At 38.1% G+C, this 24,208-nt stretch overlaps 1 protein-coding gene across 3 annotated transcripts in view; it reads right to left on the bottom strand.

Moving 5' to 3' along the window:
* The window catches only part of ZNF831 (zinc finger protein 831), a 1,505,884-nt gene that overhangs the window by 513,306 nt on the left and 968,370 nt on the right, over nucleotides 1–24,208 (bottom strand). The window lies entirely within an intron of this gene.

Here is a 24,208-nt window from a genome sequence, read left to right as displayed (position 1 = left end):
GTGGGCACTGTCATTGTCTCAACCTACCCTTAGCACAGTGCTGTATTTAATCAGGCTGTATACAGATAGGACAGCAGTACAACAAGGGTGAATATGTCATTCGTATGTAACTTGGTGGGGGGTATAGCACAAAGATAAATGACCCCGCCTCTGCAGAAGGATGCAAGGACCAGATATCTCCTTATCTCCACAACTCCTCCAACCTGCAATGAAAAAAAATAAGCCAATCCATCATTGTTGGTGTAGGCTTTGCCCCCTTGCAACCCTCTGGTTAATATAAACATCATTTCCCTTACCTAGCCTATACACTGTATCCTTCAGTGGAATCTGCCATTGTCTCAGCTTACCCTTAACAGAACGCTTCATTTAATCATGACTCTACACAGACAGCATAGCAGTGCAGAAGTGTTGAATATGTTCATGCTATTGCCTGCCCTCTCTGCCCTAGACTTTGTCCTTTTCTTAGCTTACCTTTAGAAAAGTGCTTCATTTAGTCGGGGCTCTAAAGGGGTAGCATTGCAGCACAAGTAGGAATACATTCTCTGTATTATCTAATCTCCGCTATCTATCTTGCAGTGTAAGCACATGGCTTGGAAAGGATCGTACTGTATTTGCATTTGTATCCCTTTTTGTGTCTCTCAAATGCTCACATTGCGGAGTACCAATTTTACACTGCAGTATGTTTAGGCACCCACAATTTTCCCCATCCACTGTGTTAGAAGCTAGAATCCTGTTGCACTGTGGATTTGTGAATATCCTGCCAGCAGTCTCTCAGGGGACTAACCCCTGTTGTATGGTGAAATTTTTCACCCACTACCTGCTGACTGGGATTGACAGCTTTCCTCAATATCTGCTCTGCTTGTGTGGCCTAACCTCCCCAGAAGGTAGGTCCACCAGTTTGGACCATCACTGATGGACTGGGTTAATTGGTTAGGGGAGGAGGAGGAAGGAGGAGTGGAGATAAGGAGTTGTCTAATCCCAGTGTCATTCTGCAGAGGTGGGGAGGTTTTATCTTTAAACCATACTTCCCAGAGACATGCTGGAATTATGTCGCAAGAGGGGATGTGCAATAACATTCCACGGTAAGTATCCCCACCTCCATGGTGACTGCTTCAAATGCCCACTGCTCTACACAGCAGGAATATAACACCACTGCTTGCATTCCCCCTGTGTGCCTTTAGCATTCCACCACTCCCTCCCCTTGTAAGAGATGACCAACTGTGCCCCTCATTCCTGTTCCACCACAGGCTCTTCCTTATCATTCCTCTTCCCTTGTGCCAACTGCAGCAGGTACCCTAGTGTCCAGTCAAACCATGACAGTCTGGATTGTTGTCAGGGCCTTTATCTTCTTTACCTTGCCATGTATCTTTTAGTATCCTTATCCCCACCCCAAAGATCTTTCAGATGAGAATACTTACCTACTCAGAACTGTGTAATAGAAATCATTTTAATACAAAGTTTGTACTACTTTTCTGCTTTATCCCTTATTTACTACTTTGCTTATGACTGTTCTGCATGGAGTTTGCCTTCTTTTCAACTGTTTCTTTTTCTTTAAATGGTGTTGTATTACTTAATTCTGAGAACTTTTTTGGCCACTGGCTTGAGGTTACCATTCTTTTCATATCTGCTGTTGAATGTTGTGTCGTGCATTACTTGCTAAGTATGTTTTGATATTACCCAAGCAATACAAGCCTCTCTTTTTTTATTTGTCGACTAGAAGTCCATCTTGGCATAACCCATTTTACTTTACATTCCAAGTGAAAACCTCAGACATTTAAGCAACAATTAAAATACATTCATATCTTTGATATTTACATAACAACTGTACATTGATCTTTGGTATACCATTAATGATATACTATCTTCTCTAAGTAAAGTTAGTGTTGCAGTATATTATGCACACTTTACACTGAAGAAAGAGAAACTTTATGATGTTAGTGTATATAAAAATAAATGCAACAACAATAAATATAGTTCTGTACTTTCTAATTGTAAGCAAATAGCAAATATACAAAGCATGCCCAGTGACACAGGACTAGGACAAGATACATATAAGAATAAAAGAGAACAATTGTAAATAGAAAATTGATGGTGGGGAAGAATCCACATGCAATAAGCAGGTAGAAATGAGTCATATCACCTAATACAACATCAGTTTTACTGACTTTTAGCGCTATTTTAGTCCAATGGCCACACATGCCTTGCAAATGCCCACCCTTAGGCTTTACATCCTTTCCCACGTAAGGAAAGGCCAGTTAGGTCTGGGGTAAATTTGAGAGTACTTATCCAGTTATCCATGTTTAATTTAAAGGAAGATATAGAGTCATATTGTTTAACCTGCAGAAGAAGTTTATTCCAGAGAAGGGGAGGCATTGTGTGATGACTCAATCTCTCCATCACTTTCTCTTTATTTGCAGATGAAGATGCAGGTCTCTGGTTCTACTGTTAGCTGAGCAGTTTGTCTTGCTGAGTTTAGGAGGTCAAGTCCATTACTGGTTCATTTTGAGTACAACAAGCCCCAGAAATCTGCCCTTCATTGGCTTTTCAATAAAGCCAATTTAAGAGAAGAAATTGTATGTTGAAGTGAAACATCTGAGCAGACACAAACTTATGAAGCAAAATTGGAGCAGTCTACCAAATGAAGAGCAGATGAGAAGTAGGGCCTTGAACCTTGGGCTGTCTGTTGGTGTGGTGTATTTAGACTTGGCTAAAGTATTTCATATGGTACCCCATTTTTGAACTATTGAAAGCTATGAATGAAATAAAAGTTAATGGTTTCATCTGTAAATGGATTGGAAATTGGTCACAAGATAGAAAATAGAGAGTAAACATTACAGATATTTTACCAGAAATAAAAAAATGTTGTAATGGGGTACATCAAGGGTCAGTGGTATGCCCTGTCATATTTATTATTTTATGTCACATGTTTCAACTGTGAACAATATCTGGTTAGTAAATTTGCAGATGACACCAAAGCTGGGTCAATAATTACTAATCTGACCAACAATATGATTTGGAGGAATTCATGGGTAGACTGAACGTTTGGTCAAGGACCAAAGGAACTGTGTTTAATGCTAAAAAAAAATCAAAAGTCCTGTACTTTGGGCATAAAAATCCTTGTTATCCATATGTTTTATATAATAAGATTCTTGATGAAGTACTTAGTATGAGGGATGTGGGACTTATGGTAGAGAGATAACTTTTATTTGCAGCAAATCTATTGGAGATTGCTAAAAAAATCTTATCAGGAACATACTGCGTACTATTACTAGCAGAGAGGAATGTATTCTATCACTTTATTAAACAGTGGTAATAGCAAATCTTGAACACTGTGTGAGTGCTTGTGCTTATACAAATGCACAGATGAAAAGACTTTGTATAACAAAGATTTTAAAAGTTAGAAAACTGGATAATAGGAATAGGTTAGAGACACTACATTTCTATTTGATAAATTACAGACTGATGGGAGGTGATCTTACATTAATTTATATGTGTCTGACTAATGACAAAATGTCAGCTACTATAGGTATGTAAATCAAAAAACATACAATAGAGACAAGGAATAAGCACGGGTTTATTGAAATACCACCATCTAATAATTCCCAGAAAACAAAAATCTTTTAGTATTAGGGCAGGTCTAATGTGGAATACACGTTTCCTTAAGAAAATAAATTTGTGGACCTTACAGGCCTTTAAAAAGGCTTTGGATAATGGGTTAGAGACAAGCATTTATCATCCAACCTTGATAAGTGGCAAAATCTTTAAAGCTTAGAATAGGATTAGAGTTTGTTTGTAGTATGCATTAAACATTGAACAATGAACCCCTGACTAAGAAGAGATGGTGTCTGAACAGGGCCATAAATCTCTATATAGGACACCGCCAGTCTGGTGGGACAAGTATTGAGTCTGGATGTGCAATATGCAAGAAATCATGGAAGTGAAATCAAAGTACTCAGACAAAGCAAATTCATTTCACTGTCACCCCCAGGGAGCATGGAAGGCAATCCTGATGTGATCATAGCTGGCTTCATTGTAAAAAGCAAGTGGCTAGTTCATTTCCTTCAATTGAACATGCCATCCAGATGGTAAGACAGGCTGAGGTACACAGCCTTCTAACCACTTAGCAGAAATCTTCTCAGAAAAAAGAAAATGTTTTTTCCCATGGAAATATCTGACTTTTCTGGAGAAAAGTGCCTATCCATTTGAAGGCTGCCCTGCAGCAGATGAGTATGCATTTACTTTGGAGCCTTCAACCATTCTGCCTTAGTGCTCAAAGATCTGCAACATATAATCCAGTGACATTAAATGAACAGGGAGCTTGTGCAATGAGGCTGAAACATACTGTGAAGATATCAGGGCTGAATTCTAAACACTGAACCACTGACTGAGCACACAATGCATTTAAACAGGGCTATAAACCTCAAGACAGGACATCACCAATCTGGTGGGACAGGTGTTGAGTCAAGTTAATTCACTTGCTCTGGATTCCTCTAAAAGCATATAAAAGCTGAAGAAAAACAGGATAGAGAAATTTTAAGGTGATCAGAATTCCTGCATTGTATCAACTCAAAATGTGGGATGGTATTCTCAAGAGGTCAAATGCAAAACAAACCAGGTAGTGGTCAGACCCCATTTTGAGCTGATGCAGTGCAGAAACATTAATCTTCTTCTTCTTCTGACCACCTTGTATGCACTTATAAATTTACTTGTTTACTTACGTTAATATTAACCTTCTCCTTCTTAAACAATTTCAAAAGTTTTCATCTCAACTGCACCACTTTACTGTCACTCCCGTATCACTTATCACTTATATATGCCTGGCGCATGCCGTACCATACAGTACTTGCTTCCTTGTACTTTCCTCCCTTTGGGCTCACAATGGCTAACCCACTACTGTATAAACCCTTGCACAATGGACCAGCGCTACCCACTATTAATGTTACTAGCTTTAAGTGAAAAAATATTCTGTTAGTTGGGTCAAAAGTGAATACCTGGACATAACTACAGTTATTGAAAATTGATTCTCATCTCCCCGTAGTCACAGAGCAGTGTTATTTCTTCTTCCAAGGTCAAAAACTTTGCCAGTTTTCTGGGCAAGGTGCACTTGTCTCCAGGTACCTGCTGTGCTATTTAATTACTACATCAACCGATAGGCACTCTCCAAATTGGCTTGTGTGTGAAGTTGTTCTTGGTAGCAATCTACAAATAAGACTGTGTGTTGTCATTATAACCCTTCCAGGTATCTGGATACTACAAGATGCTCATTTGACACATTAGCCTAACTTATGCACAATTATGGGAGACCTGCTTAGGATGATGTAAGTGATACACTCACAATTTATGGCCTCCAGAGATGGTAACCACTCCCACTAAATCAACTTACTTTTCCAAAAATCAGACCACCCTTAATTATATTTTACCAAAGACATTTGAATGGCTACCCATCCAATCCTTCACCCCTGCCTACATAACTTCAAAGATCACTACACAGTGCTAACTAAAATGAATGTAACAGACTGGGACTGTCTTAATTATAAGGATATTTGTTTAAAATACCACTCCCACTTATCAGTAGCCTGTACCAACACACAATGTAGCTGAAAAATAAATACTTGCTCCATATAATTGTGATAATTCCTCTACATGCTTTCTGAATACAGTTCTTCCAGTTTAGAATAACTAGCCCCCCTCCAATATATTGCCAACACTATCAAGGTCAGGGATTATTCATCTCATTGGATGATCCCGGAATGTCAGACATTATTCAGGCAAAGGGATCATACATGCAGAAAAATGATGAAGACCTCTCAATCCACCTATTATCTATTGCATCAACAATGTAAATAGCAAACTGTTAAAACAAAAAGTACAGCCCTTAAAGGATCGCAGCTGTTTTTGCTGACTAATCCTTGTAGTTTTTGGAAGCAGTTAAGTTCTATTACTGGTGCAGGAATTCTTGCACTCCTTCTGCCGAAACAAATGGAACCACCTGCTCTAATCCTAGTGAAATTGCTTGTCTAAAAAATACAGTATACTTTTTCAAGTCAAACAAAACAGCCAAAATTCACCACAAACTTACCAGACTCAGGAGTAAAATAAAATGCTTGAGAAAAAAAATGTAAAAATGCACATTAATGCAAACAAATAAAATACAGTGAAATTAAGCACTTTAATCTCTTACAGTCAATACAAACAAACTGAGTCTTCATCAGACTTTAACTGGAATCTAAAACACTTCTCTTTCTTCTTCTTTCATCTTTTCCCGGTTAGGGGTCGCCACAGCGGATCATCTGTCTGCTCATGATTGGCAGTGGAGTTTTATGGTGTCAAGTTACCAGCCCGGCGCCCAACCTTCCACAGAAGGCACACACACGCACACACTCATACCTAGGGCCAATTTAGAGTGTCTAATCCACCTACTGCATGTCTTTGGGATGTGGGAGGAAACCGGAGCACCCGGAGGAAAAACACTTCTCTTTATACACAGTCAACAGTCACATGATCAGTTATGCAATGTATATATCATTCTGTCTTTTTTTTAAACAGACTTTTATTTATTTAACAATTGTTAACTGGGAAAGCCCGACTAGGACAGAGCCTATTTTCAGCAGAGACCCAGGGAGAAATGCTCCAGACACATGTCTTTGGAATATGGGAGGAAAACCATGTGAATGCAGGGAATACATGCAGACTCCACACAGAAGGCACCCCAACTGAAAATTGAACCAGATAACCTCGTGCTGTGAGGCAGTGACGTTCACTGCTGTACCACTGCGCTGCCCAATTATCACTTGTAATGAAGACTAGTATTCAAACCCTTACAAGGATCCAAAAGATGCCACTTCAGGATTAAGTAACATTACTTTCTTATCTTTGTATAACTACGGTGGTGGTGCTGCGGTAGCATTGTCGCCTAACAGTTAGACGTTGCCCGTTCAATCCTCAGTTAGAGCGTCTTCTGTGTGGCGACATGCGTGGACGGGCTTTCCTTTGTTGAAGGTTGTGCGTTAGGCCCGGCAAGCCAGTACGTAAAACTCTGCTGCCAATCATTAGCGGACCGGAGTTCCGCTGTGGCGACCCCTAAATGGGAAAAAGCCGAAAGACACAAACAAACTTTCTTACCTTTGTATGGTAGTTTTTACCAGTGTGAATAATTAAATTATTATCAGTATCTTTGTATCTTTTACCCTTTGCAATGCTTTAAGAGAAATCATCAATTTAGCTACCCATATTTCTCATGATAGTCGGCTCTCTAAGTGGCAATCATTATGTTCTTTAGGGACCAATTCTTACATTTCTGTAAAGGCCAATCACTACTCTCTGTACTTCATGCCATTCCTTAGAGTGGCATCCACTCTCTGTTTTGTGTGAGTGAGAAGCTTAACATGTAATTGTAAAATATTTTTTAGAACAGTTGGTGTTTACAAGTAATAGAATAAGGAGAAAGTCTGCACTCTTCCTGGTTGCATCTTACTTTACTTAACTGTGCAACTTAATTGTAATGCAGGCAGTACTATGTTGCCATTTATAGATGTAGTGTGAGTAATTTTCCTTTCCTCAGTGAATGCCAACTGTAGTTAGCCTGTACTTAATATGGATCCATATTTTTAACACTGTTGCATCACTACCTACCTGTGTCCTTAAGTTTCCTTAACAAACTTTAGGCAGTCTAACTTTAAACCTGAATGATGTCATTTGGATCCTGAGGTGCACACTCCTCTTTCCAAATGATCGTTTACCTAACTGTAATTGTTGTGCCCCACACATCCATTTTGCATGATCATCTGGCTAACTTTAAGTGTTCATCTGTACTTCCCTTTCTTATGAGCCACATCTAAACTAAAGTGTTTTCAATACCTAACTTTTAGGAACTTAAATATACCCAAACTATTTAATTAATCAAATCTTTAGATACCACCACACACAAATCAATACATTTATAATTCATTTTGACAGGAACCTGGGGGATATTCTCATAAACACACCCAGAACAGCATCACCTAAAGTCTCTATCTGCAGTCTGTCAGTCTAAGTGTTATGAAAAGAACCCCCCTTCAAGGCTGCTGCCAGCTCCCTGCTTTAAGCAAGTGCCAGAGAACATCCTGGGTCTCAACAAGTCCCACTACAATGATTCCATGTGAAGACTGCATAACAGACAGCAAGAAATACCGTATTGAATTATTTTTTCCTGGTTTGCTGACCTGTGCTCTGGCTGCAAGTTTTCCACTGAGGTCCCCTTTTTTACCTTCCAACCCCCATGTATCTCTAAACTTCCATCTCTAAAGAATGTGCAAGATGACTAAATTCAGGCTGTATTCAATATACGAGTGGTGCACATATCAGAGCTGTGTTCCAAACTTGGCAACTCTCTTTGCAAATTGCCCCTCCCCCCCAATTTTACAACTTCAGGAGGCTGTCTTACCTGCAATTACAAATTAAGTTTCAGTGATACTGCTTTGGAATATCAATTACATAAAAACTAATGCAATGCTATTTACACCCCCCAAAAAGCTTTCCTCTTTACCACTACTTGATCTTACAGGCTTCAACTGAAACATTATCCAAATGATAAAGAAAAAAAACACCTGGGTCTAACTCTAGATCACTTCATCAGCATTACAACTCATATAGAAAACATTACCTTCAAGATACTCTCCCAACTAAAACTATGTTATCGGACCTCCTCTCACCATCTGCACAGAAACTACAGTCAAAAATGTTTTACTTCTTAAAGCTGAATACGCCCTACCCTTAATTATACTTTATCTGCCCAAAACACCCTAAAGCTCCAAACCACTGAGTCAGCTATATGTAAACTTGCTCTTTTGCCAGATCCAAAGTCTCATCATTGTGACATACTTTATAAATTCCAATAGTTCTCTATCACAAACAGCCACACTGCTCCCAGGCACCCTATTACTCACTATACTACATCAGAGATTTTCAACCTTTTTTCATCTCGTGGCACACATAAACTAATTGCAGAAATCTTCCGGCACACCAAAAAATATATTTTTGCCTGACAAAAAGTAGGTATAATTTTGATTGATTTAGAAAGTTATTTCCTCCTTTTTACTTGCATTTAATATTTAATGAGATATCTGAGCTTGATGTTGTTTTAGAATGTGACTACATATTCGCTACTGCCTACCCATAAAAACAAAACCACCACGAGAAGAACAAAACTACTCCCTGACAGGTCGCCAAGAGTACAGTCTCATGCTAGCTAGACCACTCTTTTGGAGAAAAAGCCTTCTCTAGATTAGGCCCAGCTCGCTAAAACAGCCAATCAACATAAGTTAAAAACAATGAAACATTGGAGTCCTTCAAAAAAACTCTAAGAATTCCTATACATACAAGTATTACAACTACACTTACTTCCACGATACTGAAATCAGTGTCTCTTCTCCTTAAAGCTTCAATTCACTAAATATACATTTCCATTAGGCAACTTAGCAATTGATGCACTACTATATTATTACAACTTTCAGCTGCACTGTTGCAGCTCTTGACTATTCTTTCAAAAACAGTAAAAGTATTACATCTTAGGGTATGCATTTTCTCCTTCTTCTATATATTTTATATACTGTATTAATCCACTGCTTTGCAATGTTTGTTTTGAAAATACTGCACGATTGTAACATTATGTTTACTTACTTGGGTTTCTAGTGCTTGCATTGCATTACTTTGACTCATTTTGTACATTTTTGTACACGGGTCACAAATGAAAAGAGTCATGAGACCAGATCAATCATCTGGTAATCAAATTGTAAAATAAAATAAAATAAAATCTGCCAGCAATATTTATAATTAATTAAGTATGTATTTATTTATATTTGCTTACCTGGGTAATGCACTGATCAACATAGACCAATTTCAGACTCAGTCTGGGTGAAATACAAAATGTTTCACAAACAAAAAATACAGCAATGTAAGTATTAGAATAGTTCAGACTAATTAGATAGAAAAAAAAACTGTATATTCATTCCAGCGACCAAGTACATTGGAATGTGCAATCAAGCAGAGTGTAAAGTACAATATATACACCAGCAGGGATTCTTTATGGTACACCGAAACTGGTAAGTTGTCTAATGGAAAAGTTTACTTATTGAGTAGAAGCTTTGTCAAGCTTACACTTGACCAAGGGGAGAGACACTGATTTCAGCCAACTCACAGATTTTACCAAGCGGAACTATAGCCTACTTTTCTGCTGTGCCATAGACCTTAATGCCGAAGTATAATTGTAGCAAGTATACCTCTGACATTTTATTTTACAATGTATGATTACAGGGAAGCAATGTACATCATTTTACAATATTGCAGAAAAGCAGGACAGACTTAATTATTTCAGAAACCTATTCTGTTTATGCTGTAATGTGCATCATACAAGTAATACGGCCTACAAATGGTCTCATGCATGCGACACAATTAATTCGGATGAGGATACAAAACACGTTTTTCTGAATGGACATATGACATTTTGCTTTGCATTTTATGATGGTGGGGAAGAAGCACACAACATTAAAATGATTACTAAAAAGCAAGGTGGTCTTGATTATTTGAAAAGCTCTTATTCCCTCTCTCTGTGCTATGCTGTGTACCATCAAATTAATATAAACTGCTCTTTTGTGCACAGTATAATTAATGCAGATGGGTAAGGGAAATAGACTTCACTATGTAAAGTTAACACATTTTGCTTTGCATTTAGTCACAGGGAAAATGTGCATTACTTCAAAATTCTTCTAGAAATGTATCATTTGTCTTGGAGGAATAAGGCAGTATATCTGGTTTTAGGGTCATGCTGCAAGACATGACTCGTCAAGAATTTTAATGGTAACATTTTTTTATTAGGCATTTGAAGATTTATTCATCTGCATACTATTATGCTTTCATTTGTTGATCTGCATAGGGCTTTGTTTTGATGTGACTTAAACAAGCCAAAGATTAAACATAAAACACTTACTGGATAAAGATTTGTTTGTATTACTATTTATATCACTGTTTGTCTTAACAACTGTGCTTTGTCTGTCAATAGTTTAGCAAATGAAACGCTTCTACAAAGTTTTCTTCAGAACTGTCATTTTGATAATTGCTTTTTACTATAACTTAATTACAAACATGAGCCTATAGCGCATCTTTTTTAACTTAGGTCTCTAGAGTAGTGTTTGCATGCAAGCCATGACAAAAATGTCAAAAGTCAAAAAGCAGATGCTTTAGTTTTTGGCCGATGCTGGAAGTAACTGTCTTTTCTGACACCTGACCAGGAAGAAATGATAAAAGACAAACAGATCAAGCACAGATGTTATGGCATTTCTAAGCAGTGATATAAACATGTCAGTGTTTTATGATATATCATTGTCTTTTAGTGCTCATTTAGACTAAGTACTACATTTTCCTAATATTATCTTATCATTGCATTTTTATTGTTATTACTTTATAGCAGTGGCGTAACTACGTTAGAAGCGCCCTGAGGCAAACTTTTCATAGGCGCCCCAACATCCCCCCCTCCCCCGGGAACCCAAGCCATCGAGATGAAATTCTGATTATTCTAGAAACAAAAATGTGCATGTAGTTTTATTATTCCAGAAATAAAATGTAAGAAAGATCATATACGCATGTACGAGCGTGCATATATGCTCACCCGCGTGCACATGTGCGCGCCCACACACACACACACACACACACACACACACACACACACACACACACACACACACACACACACACACACACACTATATATGCACCGAATTTGAAGTAGCAAATATACAGAGTTGAGTTTTTAAAATGCAGGAAACTACAGTACAGCAACTATGCCAAAAATATTGACTTAGACAAATGTAAATAACCCAATGAGAAATAAATTCAAACGACAACGTATGCCAAATAACAAAGTTCAGTTGTTCAAAACAGAACACTAGAGCAAACTGCAGTTCTGTGATAACAACTAGAGTAATGCAATACAAAAATAAAATGTACAGTAGTACAGCATGAAGCAATGAAAAGTATTTTTTAAATCATTCAAAAAAGAAAACATGTTGGTACACAGGGCAGAGAGATGCCAGCTTCATGACGCTGAGCTTTTGGCCCTGCCTTTACTTCAGATAACCTGAGTTCAATCACCTGCTCAGATAATGAAAGAGTCAACCGGGGAGGAATGACAGTGAGTAGCTGATGTTGGCTTACCCATCCCATGAAAGGGTGTAGTTTGAGTGTCTTCTCAACAGCTGCCCTTGGAAAAGTCTCAGAGTTGCATGCCTACAGACTCTGGAGATACAAGCTCACAGAGGTGTATACCTGCACTCTTGCTGCAATTATTGACTGTAGAAGCATGCTAATTTACTACAGCCAGAAACATTGCATTGTACAGTGCATTCTGGCCAGCAGAAGGAGATGTTATGATTATGTGGAAAATCTAATCCCCAGTTGATGATGGATACCGTACATAACTCTTGCCTTCCTGTCCCACTGTCCTAGGATGTTATGGAATGCATGGGAAATCTGGGGATTTGGGTTTAATAGTTGTGAGAGCATAGGACAGGAATCAAAGAAAAAATGGTATATAAATACAGTGTCATCGGGAGAGAAAATGCAAGAAAGCAGGCAGTAACAGACAATAATGAAGGGAAAGCAAGTAGGGTAGACCAACATGCACAATGACATCAGCAAGCTACAAGCACAGTAGAAGGAAGCAGGGCAGGTGTGGCAAGCCAGTGCTTTGCATGGGACCATCTATGACAGAATAACTCTGCTGGTGAAGCACTATTCTCTTGCACCATAGCCAAATTATGGAACTCCCTCCCACCCACAATTACCTCCATACCATCATGCACCCACTTCAAAACTTTACTAAAAGCTCACCTAAAAACATACTGGCTATGCCCTTGCAACTCCCACTCTGTCACCCACCCCATCAAACCCCTACCTTTGTAATGTCTAATAAAGAGAAAGAAGAAAGCAGCAACACTACGTTGTAGTAAAGGCATGCGGCCTACATGGAGTCGCACTGCAGAGATGTGGCAGCATGTTAAAGGGCACATGTAAATTGACAGTTGAATCTAATCGTTTAGACTGCATACCCTTAGCTAAGGTGCTTATGGTTTTATAACATGCAATACAAATACAACCCACCAAACTCATTTAACTGTTTCAAATTTACCAAAGAAGCATTAGTGTGGAATTAACAATCTGATAAGCAAAAAGGATGGCGAGCAAGCTGAACAAGTAAAAAACACCAAATAAGCAAAGCAGTACTAAAGCATGCCAAAAGGACAGAAGCTCAAGTTAAATACAGAAAAATCCTTTATTAAAGACTCATCAACCTTGAGAGTCTCCAGACCAGACCTTATAAATTCAGACCGCTGTTATGCCAGTTTTCCAGTCTGCTGGAACCACATCAGAAGTTAAGTATAACAGTGTAGAAAACAATTCTTTCACCTGCTCAAGTAACTTAAGTAAGATCGCTTATTTACACTGCAGGGTGGTTAGCCCTGCAGCAATACCTCTTCCACACAACAGACTCGTACGCACTCTCTCACACTTACGGTCAGTTTAGAGTGACCAATCCACCTCTGTATGCAACATTTAAAATGCCAATTATCACATTTCTGAAAGCACATTCCTGGCCACTCTCATTTACAAAAAAAATGACACAGTCTTTCTAGAACTGTATCTGAAAAGAAACAAAAATAAATAAATAGACAATAATTGTGACATTAACAAAACTTCTCCTTTCCTAGACTCCATTGCATACGGCTTGCATTATTCTCAAGGATGCACGTATTTTCTTAGTATTTAGTATGCGATGCTGTCAGTTCTGAGTTTACCAGCACAGCCCAAAGTGCCCCCTGCCGCTTGGCTCCCTGAGGCAATTGCCTCACTTCACCTCTCATAGTTACGCCACTGCTTTATAGTATTAAAACTATTATGTGTTACACTGACTTGCTTTATTCTACTTTTAAAATAATAGTTTATATATTTATCTTCCTATCTGGAAGTACTTCTTAATATAGCTGATGGCACATTCAATGTGCTGTGTTAGAGCAGATGACAGAATTGTGCTTCCCAAATGAGATAGTGGCAGTCCATAATACCACTGGGACGATGCACTTTTCCTATGGCTTGATTTCAGTGTCCTCTTCTCAGGGAAATTGCATGTAAAGTTCACAACTGCCCCTCAAACTCAATAATCAGAAGACAAGCACTTTTTGAACTTAAGCTGCAGGCATTTGCCTACCTTTTACCTGTCTTCAGTCTTGGTTCGTACAGTCACAGCCTATTTTCTGATGTGCACTGTGTGTCATAGACCTTAGTTTAAGAGTTACCAATCGCTGTTGAGTACGTAGCTTAGGGTATGCAAGACAGGACATTTGACAGCACTAAATGATGCACGGGGGGGTATATTTTTTACAGTTAGAATGTTAGGTGATCACTACTTGCTGCTGGCAGAAAAAAATGGTAGAACTCCTATTTATCTCCTGTCAAAAAGATAAATATGATAACACCCTCTCCAGAATGTCTCACAACAAGCTATGTAATCCTTTTCTAAGTGACTCCAGTGAATAGTTTGAACTAATGAGAATAACAAAGCGGCATATTGTAGGGATAAATAGTTCATTGCTGGAAAAAGAACCTTTAGCTGAAAAAAACAAATCAAATTAAATCAGTATAGCCGCTTCCTTTAGTTCAAGTTGTTGCACTAACTACAGAGAGTGATATAGGGCATTAATACTGTATAGAAGGCAACGTTATGATAAAAATTTTTTTCTGTTCTTGACCATAGTGGTATTTATATTGTTTGTGTCCCTAAATCACATCACTGCTTGATGATCTCATATTCACTCACTCAAACCTAAAAATCTTGTCTCCTTGAAGTTTCAACAACTGTTGTAAATGATTTCTAGACCTTATGTGTTACTAACTTCTTCTCCTTGTATCTCCTCACATCTAGAATTATTGTACATTTCAAAGAATTAGGCCTCTTCCTTATTTCCTGTGTCACCTGAGTCACATTTACCTCTCCACTTCTTGACTTACTTATTTACTATTTTGAGCGCACGTGTGTGTATATATATGTGTGTGTGTGTGTGTGTGTGTGTGTATATATATATATATATATATATATATATATATATATATATATATATATATATATATATATCTATATATCTATATATATATCTATATATATATATATATATATATATATATATATATATGGATCTAGGACTGTTGAATGAAACTTCAGCATCTCAAATCCACAATAACTGACCATACTTTAATGAAAACGCTTTCACTGAAAAAGCGCTGTGTCCCCCACACACCCCCTACTTTAATATTCTCACTCCGAGGTCGCACTACAGTGGGAAAAAGGGAATTTTCCATTATCCACACCGTAGTGCGACCAGCACAACGAGCATACTTATCCAAAAGTGCTGCTTCTGTGAACAGCACTTTTGGTTAAGTATGTTTGTTGATTTCAGCTTCGGCAGAAAGTGCCGTCGGGGATCAGTACGGATCCCATAAATATATATATATATATATATATATATATATATATATATATATATATATATATATATATATATATACACACACACACACACACACACACACACACACACACACACACACACACACACACAAGCTTGCACGTGCATGCATACACACACACACACACACACACACACACACACACACGCATATATATATATATATATATATATAAATATATTTTTATATATATATATATATATATATATATATATATATATATATAGATATATATATATATATATATATATATATATATATATATATATATATCTCAATGAGTATACTTAAGTTGATCTAATTCTAATAATATCAACATTCAAAATATCTACGGAAAAATGCTGTCCCCAACACTTTCTGCTACTTAAAAATAACAACTCTGAGACCAAACTACAATGGAGAAAAGGCATATACCATTCCCTGTTGTACCACAGATTTTGTCAGTCTTGTATTTTAGATATTTTTAGGTAGATATTTTGAATGTCAGTATTATTAGAATTAGATCAATATAAGATCAATATAAGTCCATAAAGACTTAAAAAGGAAAAAGTAAAGTAATGGACATTCATAAGCCATTTAGCTGAAACAATTTATGTCCTTAAGGGGTCATTTGAATATATCCCATGGGCCTCTGTTACAGGAGTTTTAAGGTATCATGCAGTGAAAACACCAGCTTGGCTAGGTTTTTCTTGTGTGTTTTACTAATTGGTTTGGCTGTGTGACATTATTACTTTTTGGTTTGGTTACTTTGAAGTTTTGACATAGGTAGTGTATGATCTCTGACGTGAAAGGAATTCCCTTGTCTGTGAGGATTTCTTTTGGTATTCACTGTATAGATAACAGCAAGACCAACTCCTTGGCTATGGCCTTAGAATTAGTCTTCCTAAAAGGGACTGCTTAACACTATTTGGTTGTATAATTCAACATGACCAGAACATGCTGACTGATTAATGGACTTGACTAAAGGAGATACAATGCTCATGGGAATGTTTTCAAAAGGTGTGTCTAGTATAGACACAGCTATGAAGGGGCTCCTACAGCTGAGATTTACACTTATCTGGGGCATCTTGTGAAAATACTTTCTACTTTGTACATTATTCCTGCACAGTAGATCCTGGCTAGAATTCTGTCCCATATCAAGGTGGCTTCTCAAAACTGGTATGTGTGCTAGTTTTATTAACAGCTCTCTAAAAGATTTAGATAATTGTTGACATACTGCTTACTCCCTTTCCTTGGTCACCCAGGACACTAGATCATTTTGGAACTCAAAACAGGTATGATGAATGAGGAGATGTGGTAGATTCGTCCCTTACCACCCTGGATATGTTCTTCCTGGCTCAGTGTCTTAGCCTCCCACTGGGCATTCTTAAAGTTTAGTCTGCTCACTCGCAGATTGGATAGCTTGGGGTTCTTTTCACTATTAGACTCACAAAAGGTACAAGGTTCTGCTTTCTTCTCCCAGTATGACTGAAACAAGGGTGCTAGTATCTTAATATTTTCCCAAACTGGTAACTTCCCACCATATCTAGTATAATCATCTGCCTCTTCCTCCTGCCTCCTGCTTGTTATACTCTATGTCTGTGGTTTAAAAAAGCCCTTTCCTGCCTTCTGCATTGTCATTTCACCCTGTTTTAACATGGATTACTTCCCTTCCTGTTTTCTTTTTTTCTTTTCAGGACCCCTTCCCTTCCAATACTTTGAAATGGGCTCTACATGAGGGACACATCTTGATCTTTTACCTTTCTTCTTCTTCTTCTTCTTCTTCTTCTTCTTCTTCTTCTTCTTCTTCTTCTTCTTCTTCTTCTTCTTCTTCTTCTTCTCTTTTCTTGTACTGTACTGCTCCTGCTTCTGATTTCTCTCTCCACTCTCTCTCTGGCTCTAGTCTTTCTTTAATTTCTACTGCAGCTTCAGGGTTCTCTTCCCTCATATACTCACCCATAGTTTTACTCCCTGGAGACTATTTAACATTGTTCTGAACCATTCTTTCCATCTGGTTTGTCATTAGAAGCAATGGTAGGTTCCACTATTGGGATTTGAACTAGGATTACCCTAGGATGAGATTTCTGTGGTTATTTACCCCTAAGTAGTGGACTGGGTATGTCGATGATGTTTTCACCCTCCCTCTGTCTCCACAATTCTTTGAAATGGAGAAAGTGTTTTCCAATAATCAGATCATGGATAAGGTGTAGTTCTGAATCCACAGAATGTACAATATTTCCTAATGATGCCTGAATATCTACTGTGGCTGTTTGGTGTTTGTCTTTATCTCTGTGAATGCACACATTCTACAGCTTTAGATGAAAAGGTTATTTTCTTGAAAATGAGCAGCCCTTTAATGAGGGTTATCATGCTACTTGAATCTAGTAGTCTTTGTAATTCCTTTCCATCTACCAATACAGACAATTGTATATGCTTAGTGGTTGCAAAATTGCAAAACACAGTGTCTAGAAATCTTGAACTAGTAATATCTCACTCCATTGGTCCCAGATTATTTACATTCTTATCAACATTTTTGCCATTTATATTGGGTTTACACTGACTGATTTTATTAATACAAAACTTCTCTGTGTCCCCTCATCCCACACTTAAAACATAAAATATTTCTGAATACCCTCTTTTGTTTAGCCATAGGTTTATCAACTGCTTTAGGCAATTCCTTATTACTATACAGGTTTTCATAGCACATTATTCTTTCACCAAGTGTTTTACTAAACTTTCTGTGTCTTGTAGGTATACCTCTCAACCAGTTAAACAAGACATCTGGACTAAGAAAAATAAGGAGAGTACAAAGGTCCAAAATACGGGGAAAATTTATATATTGCTGTTATAAACATAGAAAATGGCTAGAATAACTTTTCTTATGGATATGAAGACTGAAACAACCCAGATATCTGTCATTGTTTAGTGACTTGAATCCTCAATGACTTGCCAGAAAACCACAAATTTTATGAGAAACAGACCAAAACTATGAAATAAAAATCAGGATATTCTCTGAAAATCTGGGTAGTTGAGAGGTATGTGGGTCTACCTGAAAACCACAATTCTTTTATGTAATACTTGTTTAAATTTGTCAGTTACAAGTATTTCAATCATAATTTCATTTCTTGTATTACCTTCTGGAGCAAGCATAAATTGACAATATGTCTGAGTTGCAGTAATTGTGGCTTTGTTGTTTTGCTTTTCACATAGGCCCATTCATGGAACTTGACTGCCTGTATTTCTACAGTGAGCCCCCCACCCCTACAGATGAGCACAGATTTGTCTTTTCATAGTACTTTTATTTGCTGTCTTTCATGTCCATAAAGACAGAGGGGTTCCCTGGTTAGATTTGCAGCTAGAATCTGAGCTCCATCAACTTGGTCCATGCCCTCTTGAGTGGGAAATTGCTGAAAAGCCACTATATATAGGCTTTTGTGTCTTCATGAGTTATTAGCTTCATGGCATTATAATTGAAGGTGAAGCCATAGGTTTGACTACCACCATGTTCTCAGCAGTGTCAACTATGACCTGAAGAAGGTGTTCTACTCCATCTCAACATTGGCTTCTCAACTGTAGCACAGGCAGTCTACTTGCACTGTCACTGGACTTCTGAAGGTAACATAGGCATATTATTTAATATCTACAACAGGCAGTGTCTCTCAGTGTCACAAATCATACACAAAAAGGAAAAAATAAATAAATGTACCATTTTCTTGAAGAATTATTTCTCATTGACAGAGGCAGGTTCAGTGCTTTGGAAAACTTGTAGTAACTGACAAAACCACATTCATTCTCCACCAGTGTGGAATACAACATTGCTGATGTTCTTGTTTTTTTTTGTTTGTTTGTTTTTTGTCAAAAACAACCTTATTAATATAAAGTAAAAGTCTGGGATAACTTTTTCCTGCATAAGCTAAGGATTTTGATGCTTTTGCAATAAAAAAGTATTTGTTCTTCATAAGTGACTCAGAACTCTTTTTTTACACCTTTATATCAAAGCACAATAGTTCCATTAGTGCTAGATAAAACAGAAGTAAAACATAGCCCTTTACTCCCATGTTAGATGCAGAGATCACCAGGACTCTCTTCTGGTAGCTGATCCTTCTGACTAGTCCTTTTTCAGAGCAGAGACTCTGATTTGCACTCTGTTATTTGGGAACTCTCTGTTTCTTCTCTCTAACTTCTCTAACTTATGGCTTTTCTTAAATATTTGGAGGATGCATTTCAGAGATACTTTGTACAGGAATGTATATTCCTCCTTAAAGGGGTAAGCACAACACTCACTGCATTTTAAACAGTTTTAACAATAACTCTAATCCAATATTATTTACATAAGAAAATCACAACTTTATATACTTTCTGTATGAAAATCACAATTTTATACACTTTCCAAATGGAAAAACATCACAGTCTCCTTTTACAGTCTCCTTTTTCTGTCTCTCTCTGTCTCTTTCTTTACACACACACACACACACACACACACACACACACACACACACACACACACACACACACATACACACACACACACACACACACACACACACACATACACACACACACACACACACACACACACACACATGTACATATATCTGTGGCTTCCTAGGTCTTTATTTTATTTTTGTATTAAGAATTGTGTACCTTCCTTAGTACATGTCAATGTGGTTGCTGATTTATACAGGTGTATATGGTTTGGGCATATGAATATGTTTGTTTACATCTTCTTGTAAGAACATCTACGTGCTTTTCTCCCTATTTGCCTCATTATTTTATATTTTGTTTGTAGGGACCCTTCTCAATCACAACCTGAATTATTACTGAAAATTTAAAAAAGAAGCAGGTATAAACAACCCTAAGAAAAATTACTAGCAGTGAGTGTAGCACTATGAAAAGTGAGGTATGTTTCTTTGTGTAGGTACAAGATTGTGTGTGTGTGTGTGTGTGTGTGTGTGTGTGTGTGTGTGTGTGTGTGTGTGTGTGTGTGTGTGCGTATTTCACATTTGTGTGTATATGTGCTTTTGAAAGTTTATGTATGTTTATGATTGTGTACAAAGATGAGTTGATGTGTACACAATGAGATGGTGTGATGCTTTCAGTATACACCATTATGCATATGTATACTTGTCTGTTGATGCATGTGCAGGAATGTCTGCATATTTGTGTATATGTATGAATTATGTAATATGCTGTGTATTTATGTGCCTGTTTGTTTATACCTTTCAAGATCTGCAACAGTTTTAGTGCAGATATAACAGAAGTACAAATAGCCAAATCACACAAAACTGAGAAAAATGAAACCTACAAAGGGCCAGAAATGAAACATGAGAGAAAATATTAGCTGCAGATATCAGAAAAGAAACATTTAACTGAAATGCATAATATAAACCATTAACCACCACTTTTTTATTAAGTGGTGATAGCCTAGCCACTCCACCCCCACATCCCCATTTGACCCCCCCTAACATCCGTGCTTCTTAAATATCCTAATGCTACTGCTGCAAAATCCTAAGGGAAATGACATTTTCAGTTTTGTTGCATGAGACAATAGGAGGTACTGCCAGCACAGCTAGCTGGAATTTTGTAAATAATTATACGTAATTTGTGAATATCAAACTAATTTATACAGATGTTTGTGTTGAAAAGGTATTTGCAAAGTGCTTTTGTTTGAAATGTGTCCACAGTGTGCCCTGCTGAAGAGAACAGAAATGTAATTGCACTATTGTAACTGTTTAAATATATATGTTTTAACAGAGGAAACTGGAAAGTTAATCTCAGTCAGGCTTGGAGACAGGCATGTGGGTCTGATAGCCTGGGGGGACCAATACAGACTGCACATTTGAGGCCAGGACTGGTGAGGTGGCTACTTCGGGGAGGGAGCTACCCTGTAGCAGTGAGACTGAAGGCAAGCAACAGCTGCTGGTGGGTGCTGATGTTCCCTTGGACAGAGTGACTCCAAGGGCTGAAGTGAGTAGTAGTACTCAGGCTGTCAACAAGGCACCACTGTCAGAGGATGCCAGACTTCCTGTGGAAGGGAAGCTGGAAAGGATTACAAAAACAGAGTTGAGACAGGTTCAGCTGTCAGACCCTACATTACAAGGCTTGAGGGACATAGCTATGGAGGCACATGATTCTCAAGGAAAAAAGGATTCCACATACTGGAACAAAGGGTTACTATATAGAGAATGGACCCCTGAGGGAGGGCTAGAGAGTAAGAGAATAGAGCAGTTGGTAGTGCCCAGAGCCTACCGTCTGGCAGTTCTAGCCATAAACCACGACATTCCCTTTGCAGGTCATATGGGCATAAAGCATACCAACAGACATACTATGCAGAACTTTTATTGGCCTGGGATTGCAAGGGATGTAACAGGGTACTGCAGGACCTGTGAGCTGTGCCAAAAAGTAAGCAAGGCAGGAGACAAGGTAAAAGCTCCTTTGGTGCCTTTGCCTGTGATTGAGGAGCCATTTCAGAGGGTAGCTATGGATATTTGGGGGCTTCTGAGTATCCCAAGTTCCACACAGAAGATGTATATCCTAGTGGTTGTAAATTATGCTACCAGATACCCTAAGGCGGTGGCTCTGTCCTCCACTGAGACAGAGAAGGTGGCAAATGCTATGTTAGAGATTTTCAGCAGGGTAGGTTATCCAAGAGAAATACTGACTGACAGAGGTGCCAATTTCATATCAGACCTGCTGGCTTGTCTGTTGAAGAACTGTGGGGTAAAACAACTAAATACCACTCCTTACCATCCCCAGACTAATGGTCTTGTGGAGAAGTTAAACTCTACACTAAAGACCATGCTATGGACATTTGCAGACCAGTTTAAGAGAGAGTGGGACAAATATTTGCCCCATCTGTTGCTTGCTTACAGAGAGGTATTCCAGGAATCCACAGGTTTTTCACTCTTTGAGTTGCTGTATGGGCATAGGGTGAGGGGACCTTTAGATTTGATTCATGATGAGTGAGAGAGTGAGTGTGAATCCCACAAGGAGTCTGTTGTATCATATGTCTTAAAGCTGAGCACAAGGCTCAGGGAACTCATGGGCGTGGCCCAGAAGAACCTGGCAGAAGCTCAACAGCAGAAAAAGGTCTGGTATGATAGGAATGCTTGCGCCAGAGAGTGTGCTGTGAGGCATCAGGTTATGGTTCTCACTCCTGTCAGACACAATAAGCTGCAGACAGCTTGGGAGGGATCCTTCAAAGTGGTAAGGAGTGTCAGTGATGTTAACTACATGATAGATCTGCTAGGCAGGGGCACAAACTGTACCATGTTAACATGACAAAACCTTACCCTGACAGGAAGACCCTTGTACTGAGTATTTGCAGTAGGAGACAGGAAGAGTTTCAGGGGGTTCTATTGTTACAAGGTGCCAGCCAGCAAAATCCCAAGTTACCATGGTGTAGTTTAGGGTTGCAGGCATATGATATGACAGTGCAACACTGTAATAGGTTTAGCAATGCAAAGGCAGATGGAATCTCAAGACAGGGAATGGGGTAATATATTCCCAAATAGGCTTATTTCTCTCAAGCCATGTTTCTCAAAGGGTAACTTGAAAAACTAGTCTGAGTCTTCAAAGATGTGGGGGGGGGGTGACGATAGGTGGTACTGCCAACACAGCTAGTTGGAATTTTGTAAATAATTATATGTCATTTTTGAATATCAAACTGATTTATACAAGATCCTTGTGTTACAAATGTATTAGAACTGTATTTGCACAGATGTTTGTGTTGAAAAGCTATTTGTAAAGTGCTTGTGTTTGAAATGTATCCACAGTGTGCCCTACTGGAGAGAACAGAAATGTACATACACTATTGTAACTGTTTAAATGTATATGTTTTAACAGAGGAAACCAGAAGGTTATCCTCAGTCCAACAAACTTTAAAATACATCTGAAATTAAATCACTTTATGGCCTACGCCATAAAGATGCTATCTCACAGGTTTCAATGCAGCCAGAGACACAAAGTCTGTACTAGGAAGCTTTCTGTATTATCTTTGTGGTAAATTAATTAGTACTCTGAAAGCATGGACATATGAAATTTTTTATGACTTCCAGCACCTGCCACAGATCTGAGCAAAAGCTCTTGTGTGTGTATTTTTACAGGTATGTGCTAAATCCTGTCAGTTTCCAGCAATGGGGGGTTGTATTGGAACTAAAAGTGAGATGATTGCATTCTGCAAGGTATCCCAGGAGTAACTTTTTAGATATTATTTTGAGAACTCTCTTAGTGAGACTGAGCATTCTGTATTCTGTCTTGGGCCTGACAACAAGAAGGACCATTCACCACATCATCTGCCTTGCTCTATTAAATAAGTAGGGAATAATAACTCTCTTAGATTCAGTCAGGAGTATACTGAAGCTTAGTTTATATATGTTTTCTTTATTTGTTTGAGCCTGTCCTTCAATGTTATTTTAAGTATTTCCTGTGATTTTAAACTCTGATGATACTGTGAATCTTCTTTAATGTTCTTTTACCATTTACTATTAAATATATTTAAACCTTTCATTGTGGGTGATCTTTGTAGAGATATTTAAGTTTTGAGAGTATTTTGAGAGTATTTGCATATTTATTTGGTGACACTGTGTGGGCCACTCCTAATAGTCTTGCTCTTGGTGAAACTACCATTTGTATTAATATTAATTTCACTCAGTATATTGGGTACCCTTGGAAGAGCC

Source organism: Protopterus annectens, chromosome 12.part0 (genome assembly GCF_019279795.1).
Source record: "Protopterus annectens isolate FY-2018-M chromosome 12.part0, PAN1.0, whole genome shotgun sequence".
Taxonomy (NCBI): domain Eukaryota; kingdom Metazoa; phylum Chordata; order Ceratodontiformes; family Protopteridae; genus Protopterus; species Protopterus annectens.
This window is presented reverse-complemented; position numbering and strand designations above follow the sequence as displayed.